The 18054-nt window shown below is 38.0% G+C and overlaps 2 protein-coding genes across 2 annotated transcripts in view; one reads left to right on the forward strand and one right to left on the reverse strand.

Annotated features, from left to right (window-relative positions):
• Positions 1–15380, reverse strand: part of LOC131691886 (G-protein coupled receptor 52) — a 175010-nt gene extending 159630 nt beyond the window's left edge. Inside the window, exon 1 of the mRNA XM_058978575.1 lies at positions 15240–15380. The gene's annotated coding sequence lies outside the window, so the exon portion shown is untranslated. The remainder of the gene's footprint in view (positions 1–15239) is intronic.
• The window catches only part of LOC131691885 (uncharacterized), a 114420-nt gene that overhangs the window by 55813 nt on the left and 40553 nt on the right, over positions 1–18054 (forward strand). The gene's annotated exons all lie outside the window — the stretch shown is intronic.

Genomic DNA, 18054 nt, shown 5'->3' on the forward strand with positions numbered 1-18054 from the left:
GCCCAGCGTGCTATGGGAATGTTATGCTGGCGCTCGAGAGAATCAAAGAGCGCCCTACGAGCTATGTGAATATCATGCTTGCGCCCTATAGAGTCATACTAGCGCCCTAGATAGCTTGAGAGCGTCTAGCGAGCTATGAGAATATCATTATAACACCCCAGCGTGGAAGCGCTCTCCAAGCTATGTGGATATCACAATAGCACCCCATAGGGTCTCGGAGCGTACTGCGGGCTATGAGAATATCAGACTAGCGCCAATGTGAGTTTTAAAGTACCCGGCGAGCTATGGGAATATCACACTGGCGCCCCAGAGAATCTGAGAGCGCCCTGCAAACTATGAGAATATCAGACTACCCTACAGAGTTTGAGAGCACCCTGCGAGCTATGGGAATATCATGCTGGCGCTCGAGAGAATCTGAGAGCGCCTCGCGCGCTATGCGAATATCATACTAGCGCCCTAGAGAGCTTGAAATCGATTTGCGAGCTATGAGAATATTATACTAGCGCCCTAACGAGCATGGAAGCGCTCTCCGAGCTATGGGAATATCATACGAGCAGCCCAGAGAGTCTGAAAGCGCCCTACGAACAATGAAAATATCAAACTAGCCCCTAGTGAGTTCGAAAGTGCCCTACGAGCTATGGGAATATCATGCTGGCGCTCGAGAGAATCTGAGAGCGCCATGATATGCTGGCTGCGAGATATGTGAATATCATTCTAGCACCCCATGTAGCCATACTAGCGCCCTGCGAGCTATAAGAATACCATACTAGCGCGTCAGCGAGTGTCAAAGCGCTCTCCGAGCTATGGGAATATCATACTGGCATTTTAGAGAGTCCGAAAGCGCCCAGCGAACAATGATAATGGGAAAATGTACTTTTGCATATAAAATATTTAAAATAATCCATAAAGAATTGTAAAACGATCCATAAAAAAGTTGTCAATGTTCCATAAAACAAAACTGAAAATCCATAAAACTGTGTGAATGATCCATAAAAAAGGGTGATTTGATCCATAGATTATGGAAAATTGAACCATAAAATGGTCTCAAAAGAGCACTAAAATAGTAATAAAAGAGCAATTAAAATGAACCAATGCCCCATAAAAATATTGGAAATGTTCCATAAAATGATACATTTTGCGCCATAAATTAACTGACATTGATCCATAGAATATTAACAATGTACATTAAAACACGTCGATATGTTCCATAATATCGACAAAAATGTTCCACGGTATTACAAAATGGAGCAATAAAATGTCAGAAAAAGTTCCATAAATTTGATGAAAATGTTGCTAAATAATTTTTCTTGGTCCATAGAAGATGTAAAAATAAACATTAGAAATGATTCATATATCGAACGAAATTATGGTTCATGGATATTTACAAAACGATCCATAAGAAAAGAAAATGTAAAACGACCCATTAATATGTGCTTATGCATTAGAAAAAACAAAATTTAATGAATTCATGCGAAATTTTATGGTAAACTTAAAAAATAAGTTGTGCTTAATAATTCTCATAACAGTGACAGTGTTTTAACAAGTGAGCTTATACTGGGAGTTAGTGTGATGCGGCTTGGCCGCATATCCGGGGCCAAGGATCCGAAGCGGCGCAAAGCCGCTGAGGATCCGTTGGACGAGGCATTGATTAACCCGTAGCTGGAATTGCAGGCAAACCTGTGGTCCTCTCGTTTGCCCGGTTTACTTAAACATAGGGGCTATAGCTAGTTAAAAGCCGACTGAGCGGCAGCGAAGTCGGACAGTGCACAAGAAAGCGATGTGGCGTAGCCACATTAGTCAGTGTTCGTGTATAAAGTGTCCGTTTTCGCTTCAGATAGTTATTCAGATAGTATTTGCGACTCATGCCAGCCTGTATAGGTGGTCTAATAACACTCAGCGCTCTAATATCATAAATACCCTGACGTTTAAAGAATTGCCATAATGATTTCAGGTTAGCTAAGGTCAGTTAGCTGACTAGTTGGGTACGGAAGCTGAAGTTTAACTATAATGTATGCATTGTTTGTTGTAGTTTGACATTACAACCAAATGTAATAAACTTTATTATTAGTTCGAATAGCAAAAATTTCGCATGAATTCATTAAATTTAATTTTCTGGTGCATAAGCACATATTAATGGATCGTTTAACATTTTATTTTCTTATGGATCGTTTTGTAAATATCCATGAACCATAATTTAACGTTCGATATATGAATCATTTCTAATGTTCATTTTTACATCTTCTATGGACCAAGAAAAATTATTTAGCAAACATTTTCATCAAATTTATGGAACTTTTTCTGACATTTTATTGCTCCATTTTGTAATACCGTGGAGCACTTTTGTCGATATTATGGAACATATCGACGTGTTTTAATGTACATTGTTAATATTCTATGGATCAATGTCAGTTAATTTATGGCGCAAAATGTATCATTTTATGGAACATTTCCAATATTTTTATGGGGCATTGGTTCATTTTAATTGCTCTTTTATTGCTATTTTAGTGCTCTTTTGCGATTATTTTATGGTTCAATTTTACATAATCTATGTATCAAATCACCCTTTTTTATGGATCATTCACACTTTTTTATGGATTTTCAGTATTGTTTTATGGAACATTGACAACTTTTTTATGGATCGTTTTTCAATTTTTTATGGATCATTTTTGTTGTTTTAGCGGCGCAAACTTAGGGCTGCCCAATGATAATATCAGACTAGCGCTCTCAAGAGTTTGAGATTACCCTACGAGCTATGGGAACAAAATGCTTGCGCCAGAGAGAATCTGAGAGCGCCCTGCGAGCAATGGGAATATCATACTAGCGCCCAATAGAGCCATACTAACGCCCTAGAGAGTTTGAAATCGGTCTGGAGCTATGAGAATATTAAACTAGCGCCCTGGTAAGTTTTGGAGTGCCATGCGAGCTATGGGAATATCGTACTGGCGCCCCAGAGAATCCGAGAGCGCACTGCGAACTATAGGAATATTAGACTAACGCCCCAAAGAAGCTGTGAGCGCCCTGCGAACTATGAAAATATCGAACTACCGCCTGAAGAGTTTGGGCGCGCCCTGCGAGCTATTGGAATATCATACTGACGCTCGAGAGAATCTGATAGCGCCCTGCGAGCTATGGGAATACCATACTAGCTCCCCATACAGTTATACTAGCGCCCTAGAGAGCTATGAGAATATCGAACTAGCACCCTAGTGAGTTTGAGAGTGTTTATGCTAGCGCTCCAGAAAATTCGTGAGCGCCCTGCAAACTAAGAGAACATCGAACTAGCGCCCAAGAGAGTTCGAGAGCGTCCTGCGAGCTATGGGAATATCATGCTGGCGCTCGAGTGAATCTGAGAGCTCCTCGCGAGCTATGTTAATATTTTATTAGTGCCCTATAATCATATTAGCGCCCTAGAAAGCTTGAAATCGATCTGCGAGCTATGAGAATATTATACTAGCGCCCCAGCGACCAAGGATGCGTTCTCCGAGTATCATGTAGCGCCCCAGAGAGTCCAAAAGAGAAGAATCTGAGAGCGCCCTGCGGACGATGAGAGTTTCATAATATCCTAGAGAGTTTGAGAGCGCCCTGCGAGGAATATCATGCTGGTGCTCAAGGGATTCTGAGAGCGCCCTGCGAGCTCTGTGAATATCATACTAGCGCCCTGAAGAGCTTGAGAGCGTCTTGTGAGCTATGATATTATATATCATACTGGGGCTCTAGCGAGTATGAAAGCATTCTCCGAGCTATGGGAATATCATACTGGCACCCCAGAGAATCTGAAAGCGCCCTACAAACTGTGGGAATGTCAGATTAGCGCCCTGCGAGCTATGGAAATATCATACTGGCGCCAGAGAGAATCTGAGAGCGCCCTGCGAGCGATGAGAATATAAGGCTACCCTAGAGAGTTTGAGAGCGCCCAGCGTGCTATGGGAATGTTATGCTGGCGCTCTAGAGAACCTGCGAGCTATGTCAATACCATACTTGCGCCCCATAGAGTCATACTAGCGCCCTGGAGAGACTGAGAGCGCCCAGCGAGCTATGAGAATATCGTAATAGCACCCCAGCGAGTGTGGAAGCGCTCTCCGAGCTATGTGGATATCACAATAGCACCCCATAGGGTCTCGGAGCGCCCTGCGAGCTTTGAAAATGACAAACTAGTGCCTTTGCGAGTCTGAGAGCACCCTGCGAATATCATACTGGCGCCCCATAGAGTCATATTAGCGCCCTGTGGGTTGTGAAAAGCACCCCAGCGATTGCGGAAGCGCTCTCCGAGCTATGGTAATATTATACTAGCGCTCCAGAGAATCTTAGAGCGCCCTACGAACTATGAGAATATTAGACTAGCTCCCTAGCAAGTTTGAGAGCGCCCTGCGAATTAAGTGAATATCGTAAAAGCGCTCGAGAGAATCTAAGAGCGCCCATGAGAATATTAGACTAGCGCCCCAGAGAATTTGTAAGCGCCCGGCAAATTAAGATAACATATTAGAGAGTTTTGTGAATATCATACTAGCACCCTGAAGAGCTTGAGAGCGCCCTGAGAGCTTTGAAAATGACAAACTAGTGCCCCTGCGAGTCTGAGAGCACCCTGCGAGCTATCGGAATATCATACTAGCGTCCTATGAGTTTTGCAAATATCATATTGGCGCCCCAGAGAGTGTGGAAGCGCCCTGCAAGCGATGGGAACATCAGACTATCGTCCGAGAGAATCTGAGAGCGCCTTGCGTGACTTGTAAGTATCAAACAAATGTTGAAACGCTCTGCGAGGTGTGGGAATATCATACTAGTGCTTTCAAGTATCTGAGAGTATCCTATGAGCATATCATACCAGTGGCCCATACAGTCTGGGATCGCCATGTGAGTTATGAAAATATCATACTAGCGCGGCAGGGAGTTTGACAATACCCTACGAGTTTGAATAGATTCACAAAATTCCAAGTAGCTGGGATCATTAAATTTGCCTTCCAGAATGATAAGGCCAACGGAATTTTTTTTTTGGCTCAAAAAATATTTTTTTTCGGTTCCAGGAGCTGATTAGTCGCCGACTAACCGTGACTAACCGCAACTACAGCACTGTAAACATGCACTTAATTTAAACTGTCGAATTCTGTACTAACTAGGATGAATTCTCCAGTTACAGCCAATAGGTTTGTGGTAATACTCTGGAATAAAATCGCCACATTAAACTGGTAGGGCTACGAGACGAGAATGCTCGAAACAAGAGCAGTCCACTGAATGTGTGAAATTGCAACTGATCGATTCCATCATGTGAAACAAGGAACATAGTGCCTGTAATAAATGCAAAGTACACATCAACGCGAGATCGTTTATTATTGTTTGCAGGATAATGACTGCTCGCTGCGGAGTATAATCGAGTGGAAACAACTATGAGTGCATGTTTAAGAAAAAACATAAACTCAAGATGTGCAGAAGGTGCCCATTTAAGAGATGAATTAAATTCTGCTGTTAAACGACGTAAAGTATGGGAAAACAAAACATGCATGGACGAGGTGTGGGTTGATCGATTGTTCGAGAGCTGGGGAGTGGCATTTCTAGATGGATAAAATATGATTCAGGAAGATCTTTCATGTACACAACCGACGCTAACAGATTCTACCTGAAACATTTGTTCTGAACAAAACGTTTTCTTGAGTGATGCCCTTCATTTCACAAATTAGATCTAACTTGAACGGAAAGTATCAATGCATTCTAAACAATTTTTGTATTTTTGTCACTAAACTATCCCACAGTCATTAATCTATCTAACACCTCCTGTCATACCCTTCAACTTCAGTTTATGACAAGTGGCTAATTTGCATGCATTGTACAGCACACATTTTATTACATACGTTCCTATGCGTAGGTAGGATTTTCATATGAAAAAGCATTTCGTAATGCAATTGCAGATCTGGTTGAACGATGGCGCATACCGTTTAAGCATTCAGCGTGGGCCTAGCACTTCGAAGCTGGATCGTGTAACGACTGTTCGAGTATATGCTACCCCTCAAGATCAATTTCTTAAAATAATCCTTACGCTCATAGACAATAGAACGTGTGATTCAAGTACCACGCGGGACGTACGCGTGGCCAGCTTAACCCTAACAACAGCTGCCCGATCTCATCAAATAGTCAATAACCATTACATGTTGAAAGGGATTGGATTTTCACGGCCCATTGGCAGAGTTACGATGTGATAACGTGCCGATGGGAGCATGCGGTTTGTTTTTCTTTTTAACTCGATTTTCTCGGCTTCTATGCACCCTCATCATTAATAACAATAATACTTGAGCTCGTGGAAGGTCATCTTGGCGTAAAACGTAATCGACAAAATAAACGTGCTAGGTTTCTACAATGTGGAACCTGATCGGAGTTTGAGCGAGAAGGAAACCGCTCAATTAAATTATTACATCCTAATTTACATGTCGAGGAAAGCAAACTTGATAATCTAAATAAGGTTACCACGTGTGGAAAACATGAAACAGTTTTCTATCGTTCTTGGATTTAGCACTGACCAACTGCATTGCATCAAAGAGGTGTTTATACTGCACGATTATTCATTTTTTTCTAAAAAGGATCGATACTTTCTGTTGTATTTTGAAGGCTGTTGATTATTTGAATTTTTCTTGAGTTTTTGTGCACTTAGGATATGAAGAGGGTTCCTAATAGGTGTCAGAACGACGTATTACGTCTTGTACAATGTTCATTTGGTCGGTATTAAGTCAGACCGGACTAAGTGACAAAATATTGATTTCGAGAAAAACGAGTTTAAAGTTTGAATCGCAGCATCCCTTACATTATGATTGGAAATCAATTTTTGCCGTAATTCTTGTTTTTTGTTACATATTTTAAATCTGGCAAGAGTCGAATGTAGCTGACGAAATTCTGTATCCATTGCTATAATTATCTCATTTTTTGATGTTTTGCGACTTAGTCCGGTATGACTTAACACCGACCATTTCAAAATCGAAATTGTTAGCTGTGGAACACTGGGAGGTTTATAAGTCAATTATCTCTCTACGAAGCAAACCAGTCTGGGGACTGAGTGGCATCCTGCGGATTGAAGTAACTCAACCAAAAATTAATCCATTAGGTCCCTGCTGCCATGTCGTAAGAGGTGTTAGATGTAAACTTCTGCTCCGACAGTATTACGCATGCATTGGCAAGCTGGCTCATACCGAACGAGTTCGAACCGTCGTTATCTGATCATAAATATGTCATCTTTGAACTTGGCAATTAGATTTCATGTCGCCTTACCAACGGTTGAATCTGCAGGTGGATTGGATGAGCTCGTGGATGGAACGAACTCACTCATTCCAGCAGCATACCAAGAGGCTTGTCTGCTTTGAGTTATGCGTGGTTCCAGAGGAACCCCTTAGTTGAATGCCGAACTAGCCAGATTCGAAAAGTTATGTAGAAGTGCTTGGAATAGCAGACACATAAACGGGTCGAAAGCATTTAAGTTAACTCGCAAAGCATACAGAAATGCCTTAAAATACTCCAACTTATACTATGTTCACACTACAGAGTTAAAACATGTTTTAATAATTAGCAATAAGAAAGATGTCATCAATATAGCGTTAAAACACGTTTTAACTCGTAGTGTGAACGTAGTATTACCCCAACGACAAAATTTATTATAATAAGTTATAAAAACAACTTTTGAAAGCTTTTTCCCCGCACTATCGAAAAATATAATCAATCATGGAATAGTTTCAAATTCAGCAAAAATAGCATAAAATGTAAGAAAATCAACGACCATTACTGATGTTATGTTTAGGGGTTAAGTTTCGGTTTGTTGCTACTGACTCTCGTACGTGACAGTTTGATAGTAATGCGAAAACGCGGTTTGGTAGTCATGCGAAACCGGTCCGTTACGGGTCGTTTTCGGATACCTACCAAACCGCCACGTACGAGAGTCAATGGCGCAAAAAAGCTAAGTACCACACAGTGGCTCCTCTTCATACAAGGGGTCGTGCATAAATGACGTAGCATTTGGGGGGGGGGGGGGGGGGTAGGAAGGGTATCTCAAATTTGTGATGAAGTGTGACGAGGGGGAGGGTTGTTGTGCGACGTAGCATTAAGTTGTTTTTGGCGGGCTTCAAAACCCATTGATTAGATAAAACAATATAATGCTCCTGCATTCCTAAGAGAAATAAAATTAAATGGACACAAGTTACTTTTCACGCGGATTTTAATGTGGTAAGTTTTCGATTCACAAAAATTTAAATTTTCTCTTAGGTTCAACCAAACATAGTATAATAATTTAGTTGAACGTATGCTTCATAGAATCATTGACAGCTGCATGGTTGTGAACTGAGAGAGCTTCTCTCATAAAACATAAAATTCAAAACAAACTCTCAACACAAAATTCAAAACAAACACAACGCGTTGAGGGAGGGGGGATGTTGGAAATGCTACGTTATTTACAAGGGGAGGTAAGAAGTTTGTGATTAAATGCTACGAGGGGGAGAGAGGAGTCGAATATAGTCGAAAAAGAGCTACGTCATTTATTCATGATCCCCAAAGTTGAGACAAAATTATAAAAATTGGTTTATAGGGCTAAAAATTGGGCTTTTAACTAATTGTGGGTCGGTGAATCCGTTTCTACTATCAGTTTTGAAATTCCATAATTATCTTTTCGGCTATTCTAATGTAAATCCATTTGAAGGCGTTGGTTGTTAAAGGGTTAATATACACGTTAATAATCAGCCTTATTTTGCATTACGACGGATAGCTTTTTCGAACGTATGTGGTTTGCCTGCTTCGATCGAACCACATTCATTCGAAAATGTGATCCGTCGTAATGCAGAATAAGGCTCAATAGTAACCAATCACATCGGATATTAGAAATTTTACTAGAAAAAATCACTAATTTTTCAGTAAAAGTGTTTCTTAGGCAACTAATTTGCGAGAAAAGTTGTTAGCTACAGGGCGTTTCCGTGTGGGTATTTCTCAAATTATAGATAAAAAAAACTTTGGCGCAAAAATGCGCAAGATTCTGATTCTTACGTCGAAAATGTAAAATTCAATATGGCGACTGTGCTTGGCAAAATTTCATGATGACATATTGTAGGTGCCATTTTGAATTTTCGAATTCTGACATCAAAATCATAATCAGTGACCCCAAAAACTTTCGTAAATTTCGAAAAAAAAGGCTGCCACTGTAGAGCCGCCATTTTGAATTTTCAAATTCTGTTATCAGAATTGTAATTAGTGACCTCAAAAACCACATAATCTTTTTATGCTAATTGAGAAGTTATCCCTATCTCTTAGTATCTTTTATAGACCAACATAATAATAAACTCCATTTTAGCATATCTTGATAATTTTTTTTGAAAAAACTAACCTATGAAAAATTCTGCAAAAAATCTATTATTTGTTCAATCTTTGAGATACCTACGAAAAAAATTGGGATCTCTAGGACTTTTAGTTTAGACACAGCCGAATTTATTGTAAAAACGAGATTTTCAAGTTTTAATTGTTTATAACTAATAAGTAATTAAAAATTCATATAATTTTTTATGGTAGTTGTACTCCTTACATCCCTAAGAGTTGATTAAAAGAAAGAATTCGTATTTATATGTCAACGCTAACTATAAATCCTATAAAATCTAAGGAGAAGTAGGTGGGACGTCCCACTACGTCGCCAAGGGTTAAGACAAATATGACAGCCAATTTTTCAATTGCTTTTTCTTGATGCAAAACTAACGTAAATGATTTCTGCACAAAAAAGCTTAAATCGCTAGTTTATCACGTTTATTCCTCTGTCAAAAAAACTAAAAACTACTCCAATCGGCCTTGTAGTTCTTGAGATATCGCCATTTGAAATTCGAAGGTACAAACAATTCTTATAATTGAAATGCATTGAACAGAAATTCTCGACATTACTTGTTTCACCGACATGTTAAAAAATCATTTTTCTTTCGATAATCGTAAAATCTTGAGATCATTTTATTCAAACTGAGTGAATAATAAAAAAATATTCACAAAAGAATTACAATACATTGATTTTTGGGGTTTGTCACTCGTTGTGCCACTGTGTAACATAACAATTAGGTGAACATGGGGCGCAAAATTCTATTTCTAGCTATAGTGTCTTCTATTCGATTCTTAAAATTTTTTCAAAAATATTTTTATACTTGTTTCGAACCCTTAAGGTATTTTTAAAAGTTTGGAATAAAAAATTTGCAATAAATGATGTATTTTTTTATAAATTTTTGTATGGACATATCTACTCGACTACTAATTACTATTAATGTACTAATATACCATCTTAATCTTTGTGAAGCAGTGAAATGATTTTACATTTAAATTGGAACATAGGAATAGTTATTATTAGAATTTGAATGACATTGAACGCAATAACTAATGTTGGGGAGACTTGACCAAGATTTTTTGGGGAGACATTGGCATTTAGCTGAAGAAAGATGCAAAATTCCCGATATTGATTATGCTTTGGTATCTACTGTTAATGTTAATCACGCCATAAAAAATCCCACCTCAAATATAAATCTTTATATTTTAGTATTAGTAAACAAAGTTAGCAATAGTAGGACTGATTTCGTGATGTGTGAACATGCAATGCAAGCAGTACAGTTAATTAAACACTTAAAAATATCGAAATTTATCAAATGCAACCCTTTTATATTTTCTACTGCTACCCAAAGATCTCGACAATATGGAAAAAAATAATTACAGTATGTTTTATGTCATTATTTTTTGTTATTATTTTTCAGAATTCTTTTGGTAAAGTCTCCCCACGCCTTGGTCAAGTCTAACCGCAGTGGGGAGACTTGACCAAAAAAAACGATCTCAGAAAAACTTTTAAACTTTTCAAAAATTAAATTAAAAATTCATGAAGACGCACAATAACTTTGCACATTATATCTCAATGACTTTTGAGGGATTGAAGGCCTTTTTAGAGATTTATGCAGTTTTAGCTGAAAACCTGCTCAAGTCTCACCATGTTCCCCTACTCCAATATACGACGATAATACGCTAACTAAATTAGTTCAATGTAAAAGGCACAATACATGCCGCCAAAAAGACGATTGAAAAGTGAAAGTTCCCTTTGTTTAATATTTGAAAGATTGAAAGCCGAAATATAACCCCTAAAAATAACATAAAATGTTTGAAATTAAAAAAACCCACAACTTCTACAACGCAAAATGTAATGCAACACAAACACATAGGAGGATGTATTTCATATTACTAGAAGTGCATAAAGAGAGACAGCACCATATGTCTAATGCAAATCGAGAAAAAGGGATTCCGCCAACTGGCTCCGGGCTGTCAATCCACTTAATGGGACCACTCCTGAGGGATTCCATGAGAAACCGGCCAACCGCAATATATGTCCATTGTCGATTCGAACGAAACTTTGCAATTGTGTTCGGTTTATGATTCTCCATGATTTTCTCTACCAATTGCAATATTTCTACGCAAGAGCAATTTTTCAAAAGGGCGTAGACGCTTCTACGTGAAAAAATTAAACAAAAATGGTTTGAATGCTGTATTTTATACAGCAAAACTATCTGGGAACATGTTCCAGGGAATGAATACTTCTGTACGTAAAACATTTGCACTGAAAAAATATTGCGTCATTGTCCGCAAAAAATAAAATTAATGTAAAAATTTAAATTTAAAAAAAAAATCCATTTATTTTTTTTATATTTTGTCAAATACCTACCTAAAGAGAAAAGAGATATTTTGAATGTGATTGCATGATGACAACAAAACTAATTCTAAGTATCAAATTTTTAACCAAAATGTATTTAACAAAAATCTTCCAAAATTTGATAGCTGTCGAGATATTTAGAATTTTGCTGCAACAAAAAAAATTGTGTAATTATGCCCTTTTTAAAAGTAATTCACGCTTCAGCGTCATAAAATGTCAATAATCTTCTGTTTATCGTTTTAAAGACGTAAAAGTAACTTTTTCAGCATATTTGCATCTGAGAGAAGCTATTAATAAAAAAGTTTTTCTAGATCTCGAGATATTTTCAATTTTGTTTTTATAACACAATTATTTTATTTTATTGCGACCTTTTCATAAGTTATTCGCGTTTCTCCGTAAAAACAATAAATTTTACAAAAGGCCGATAAAATTTCCTGTAACTTTAGGGGAGAGTGGGTACGCTTGATCCCACTTTTGTTTTCTTCTCAACTTTTCAATGAAATAAAAATTTCAATTGCAAAATTCTTGTAGTCAATTCGGATTGAAAGGGCTATAAATAATGTGTAAATCCGAATACTATGTCCTGTCAGTAATATGAACAGTTTTGAAAATCATGCCAAAACGAGGTTTTTGTAAAAAGTGTGGTAACTTTATCCCCCGCCTACTAGGGCTAAAGAAACAAAGCACACTATGACCTATAGATACGAAAGTTCAGTAACCACCTATCCTGACAAATTAAATACTAAGCCTACCTTTTTAGATGCACGACAAATTTTAACCACAGTAGAAAGTTGAGACGAGTATTTGCGGCTAATCAACGCTGTTTAACTTGCTTTTTCAACCTTCAATAACTTATACCATAATTTGTTCACGAAAAAAAACATTTTAGATCAATTAATAGTGCCAGTTACATTATGAAAGTGATGTTTTTCTATTTCTATACATTTCTAAAGTGTTTGAGAGAACTAATGATAGGGAGCAAGAATAACCAGTGTTACAGGGATCAAAGATACCTGTTGTATGAGGCGAACAAAATTTAATTTTTTTGTATGTGTAGTGAAACTTTTTATTCGAAAAACTTGTTTTTCTAAGCAAAAGCCCTTAGAAAGTAATCGTACTTGAAAATATTCATAACTAATTAGTTCGACGATCGCATACAACAGTTCAAAATTTTTGTGAAAAGATCTTCGTGATGGATTTAAACACATATTTTCTAAAATATTATGCAACTTTTCCAAACCAAATGTAATATATCAGATTTGTTTTTTAAATATCATAAACGACCAAATACTTCATTTTTTTATATTATGATAACTTTATGGGTACAGATTAGGAGATATGGCCAGGAATTCAAATATCGCAAAGGATCAAGTGTCCTCACTCTCCCCTACCTTTGACATCAAGCCGATATTGTAAACCATTTGAAAGCTCCACGATCCAAATACACTGAGACAAATATTTTTACGTCTGCAAAACGACAAACATTACATTGTTAATATTTTATGATGGGGCAAAACGAATAATTTTTAAAAAGGCCATAATTAGACGGATTAATTGTTTTTGTTGGAGCAAAATTCCAAATATATCGACAACTATCGCTTTTGGAAGATTTTTGTTAATTGTATTTTATTTAAAAATGATACTCAGACTTATATTCTGTAATAAAATTACACTTTTGTATGTCAATTAGTGTGATATTGACAAATATGTATGAAGTTGTTGTTAGAAAAACTTTACCTTTTTTTACCGATACGTTCTCCACCATGTAAAATGTTTCTTTACTCTTTTAGTTGTTGTTGACAAAATGTAAGAAATTTAAAAAAAATGGATTTTTGATGGAATTAAATTTTTTAACTTAAATTTTTGTTTTTTGAAAAATGATTCATTCTCTGCAACTCGATAGTTTTACTGTACAAAATACAGTAATCGGACAAAAAAATGAAATTATTGCACGTAGAAACGTCTACGCTCTTTTAAAAAATAGCTCTTGTGTCAAAATAATCTTATTGACCGTGGAAAATGTTTAGTCTTCCATGCCGGTGAAACGTGTAAAGTTTCATCAGAATCTAAGATAGTTGGTCACGATTTTAAAGATTTTTGAACGGATCTCCGAGAAATTCCTCTCCTGTAAACGGGTTTTTTGCGACGTAACTTTGTGAGTAGATTGAAAAAAACCTATACTTCGCCCAAAGTTGACACTTATCTTAGTTAATAGTATCTGCAGAGGTAAACGGCGTGTATTGTAGAGGATGTTTTTTTTTAGATTTTCGTCACATTTGTTTTAAAACAGTATAATAAAAAATACGTGATGATTTCCTTGACGCCATTCTATTAAAAATGCAGCTTAATTTGATTATAAAATCATTTAAATCGGTTGAGCTGTTCTAAAGTCATCGTGCACTCCAGTTTAAAAAACGTGATTTTCAAAAAATGCGTTAACTTTTGAATTCAATAAGCAGCAGGTAGACGACAAAAATGCGTATCTTCCATAATTTCATTCTGAAATCCTACACGCATATTTGTGAATTTATATAATGCTATCAATGATAAAAAATATCGATCTTTTTAACCATTTACAGAAGTTCCACCAAATGCACACTTTACTCACAATAAGAATAACGGTAGTGGCGTTATTCTCAGTGTGAGCTATGCGCAAGGATTCAAAATGCCTACCTTTTCTGCGGCTGGAATTTTTCTGCCTACATTCTCATTTCTCTTTCAACGCTATTGTCGTTCGCTATTGCAGGATGCCCAGCACTGTACGGCAGTCTGTAAGTAAAGCAGTAACATGACAAAAAAATACTGCCCCCCGTACAGCCACCAGACGCGAGCGGTACAGCTTCTCTTTTCTTATTTTACACTTTTTAATATTTTTAATCTATTCAATATTTTCAATCACAAACGACAACAATGAATGCGGTTCGTTTATGCCACGAGCGGCATTAACGCTTTCGTGTGCGGGCCTCTCCCTTTGACTATGCAGAGAAAAGTGCACAAAGCGAGAGAACAAACTTTACTACGCTACACTCTCACCGAGCAGTCGGAGTACAGCAGCAAAACAAAAATGTATTCTACTGCTGTACGGGAAAATGTACTCGGTTTGGCTACCGTTCTGGCAAGAGCTGTAGTGATGCGTCGCTGTAGCGGGCTGTACAGCTTGTGCAAATGTATATATACCGAACAAAAATGTAATTTCCCTGGCTAGGCGTGCACAGATCCAGATGGCTTTGTCTGAATACTATGAGTTCGTAGTTTTACAGCAGCCATTGTCTTATCGCGCATCGCTGTCTATGTCCTCAATTTTAATTTCTTGACATTTTGGTTTAATGATGTTTTAAAATGTTACTTATACTATGTATATAAAACATTGGAATTTTGTAAACTAAAATCTGAAAAGCATACTCTCTCAGGCACACAATAGACGATTTCAAAAGAAAGTGAACAAAAAATATGTAGAATAATTTCACTCGAACATGTTCATTTATTATTTCCATTCAATAACTAAATTTGACAAATTCTTGACTTCGATTTAATATCTAGTTCTCTGTTAGTTTGGATAATGACTCACCAAATGCTGCCAATCGGTGGATTAATTTCCGTAATGCACAAAACCTGCGCCACAAGCCGTTGTTGCGAGTTGCGCCGGTCACGATTACGATCGCCGATCAGTCGACATGCCAAAACCGGTGACATATGAATAGTAAAACTAGCACCGATTAACTATAAATTATTTTCAACACTTCATATTTTGCACATTTTGCTAGTTGCTGTAGCCATTGCATTATAGTTTCGATTCTATTATTGGCAATGAGTCTACTCGGATTGGAGAGTGCATGCTGCATTGGAAATCTAGCGAATTTATTATTTGTCATTGACATAAGCTTCATTGGAATGTTGCAAGCAATAATAATATACCAATGTACGTGATGTAAATTTCTTCATGCATATATTCATCAATGACGCTCGCAGTATCATAAAATCGCAACTATCTGGTCGATGGCCGTCATTTGATACAACACTTCAATTTAACGATATCAGTAAACTTCTATCTCATGAAAAGAGCATCGCGCTTCGTGCTTGGCTGTACAACATGAACGAGATGCTGTGTTCACACTCAATAATCTGTAGCATTTCTACTCACAAAAAAAAATAAGAAACACCCATCAGTCGCGAGCCGGTTAGACCAAGACCTCCGACGTATTAATCACATGCTATAACTGTCTAAATGGCTTGTATTAACATTAAACGCCGGAACCACGACTATCTTTTCAATATCGTCTCGCCCCATGCTTATCTCACACGTCCTGGCGGCCGGTCCATCTTTTGGCACGTTCTATCACAATCGCTTGCTCTCATTTGTTTAGATCGCGGGCATTAATTCTTGTCTCGCCGAAAACGGCATTCCAAGAATTGCATGGGTTTTCTTCTAACAATTCGCAAACGCACTCTCGAAAGCCGCCCGGCTATGGTAGATTGTTATTGTCACCGATGCACAACGAAGCGTTAGTCTATCGTTCTCAGCTGATTCCCTCGTGGTTTTACGATCGCAGTGACAAGCTACACTCTGTAGAATCACGAACCGCGGCGTGTCGTGACGCTCAATTAGTCCAAAACATACTAAAAACCGAACGAATTGAGCGGGCCTTTCGCCAACCGGGTATCCGATTTTGCGAAAGTAGAGTAAAAACACAATCAAACATTTGATTCGTCGCTTCATCCACTCTCCATGTTATTGACGGTGAATAAAAATTGACGACAAATTTAAGTGGGTAGAGCTTGGCGGCGGCGATTATTAGCCGTAGTATCCATTCATTTTAATTAACATACCACAAGTCAAGTTAATATTGCAATCCCCTAAAACTGCAAGTAAAAACACATCGGCTGCGAGTGCTAACGTCGTAATCGTTGCTCACACCTTCCTCTCATCTGTTCGTGATCGTAACCGCCATGTCTGGTAAGCCTCAAGTGTAAATAAATCAAATATCCTTCTGGCAGAAACATCGCGTAAAATCAGTCGCTGTACTTGACAGTGGACCAAAGAAATGCTTTGAAATCATATGCGAAACTCGAATTTTTTCCCCACGGTAGTCATGTCTTCCCTTCGATGAGTAAGTCATTTAACAGTAGATTTTTACAGTATTACATACTATATTTCTGGACTCAGAAATCCCACGGAACAACTCGGAAAGCTGTTTTGGTACGAATCGCCAACATATTTACACCGTTAGGTGAATTTGATGATTATTTGGTATATTTCTCATGTTTTCATACGCACAAAACGAATGAACTGCCTGGGTTCAATCTCTAATAATCTTTAGTGCCGTGTTACGTGGAAGTGTAAATAAATTCAATTGTGGATATTTATAAATTTTCAGCACCGCTTAGAGTTTTTTATGAATATTTAATAGCTCTCGTTAGAGTTAGTTTTGAACACATTTTGATGTCAAGGCTGAGATCAGATGACGGATTGCCAACCGATGCTATATACATGGATCAGCCTTCGACAAAATAAACCATGATATCGCAATAGGCTGGACAAACTCGGTATTCATAGACAACTTCTGCACTGGTTTCACTCCTACCTCGATGGAAGGCAACTCCAAATCAGCATTAAGCACTGTCTATCTGTACCATTCTTCGCTACATCCGGCATCCCACATGGAAGCCATCTCGGTCCACTAATATTCCTACTCTACCTTAATGACGTCAATATCAAATTACAAGGACCACGCCTTTCATTCGTTGGCGACATGAAAAAATTTCGACGAATACGGGATAAAACCGACGCCGAGTCTCTTCAGAGTGAACTGGAGAACTTTAGCACGTGGTGTGACCTAAGCAGAATGGTTTTAATTCCGAGTGAATTCTCAATCGTTACGTTCACGCGGAAACGCCATCCGATCTTGTTTAGCTACAATTTCTTCGACTCGAGCATTCCAAGACACTTTGATGTCAAGGATCCCGGAGTCATCATGGATTCGGCACTAACGTTCAAACCACAAACTTCATACATCGTGGATAAGGCATGAAGACAGCTTGGGTTCATCTTCCAAATAGCGAAAAACTTTAGTGACGTATATTATAAAAAATCACTCTATTGCGCACTGGTTCGCTCGACACTAGAATATTGTTCTGCTGTTTGGAATCCGTATTACCAGAACGGCGTTGACAGAATCGAGGCCGTCCAACGCAGGTTCATACTCTTTGCACTCCGACATCTCCCTTGGCAAAACAGATTTCAGCTGCCAAGCTACGAAAACGGATGGCAGTTAATACAGCTTGACACTCTAGGCATCCGGAGGGACTGCTCTCGAGCCCTGTTTGTCTTGGACTTACTGTCTGCCAGGGTGGATTGCTCTACAATCCTCGGACGCCTAGATCTT

The sequence above is a fragment of the Topomyia yanbarensis genome, chromosome 3, assembly GCF_030247195.1.
Source record: "Topomyia yanbarensis strain Yona2022 chromosome 3, ASM3024719v1, whole genome shotgun sequence".
In the NCBI taxonomy this organism is placed as follows: Eukaryota; Metazoa; Arthropoda; class Insecta; order Diptera; family Culicidae; genus Topomyia; species Topomyia yanbarensis.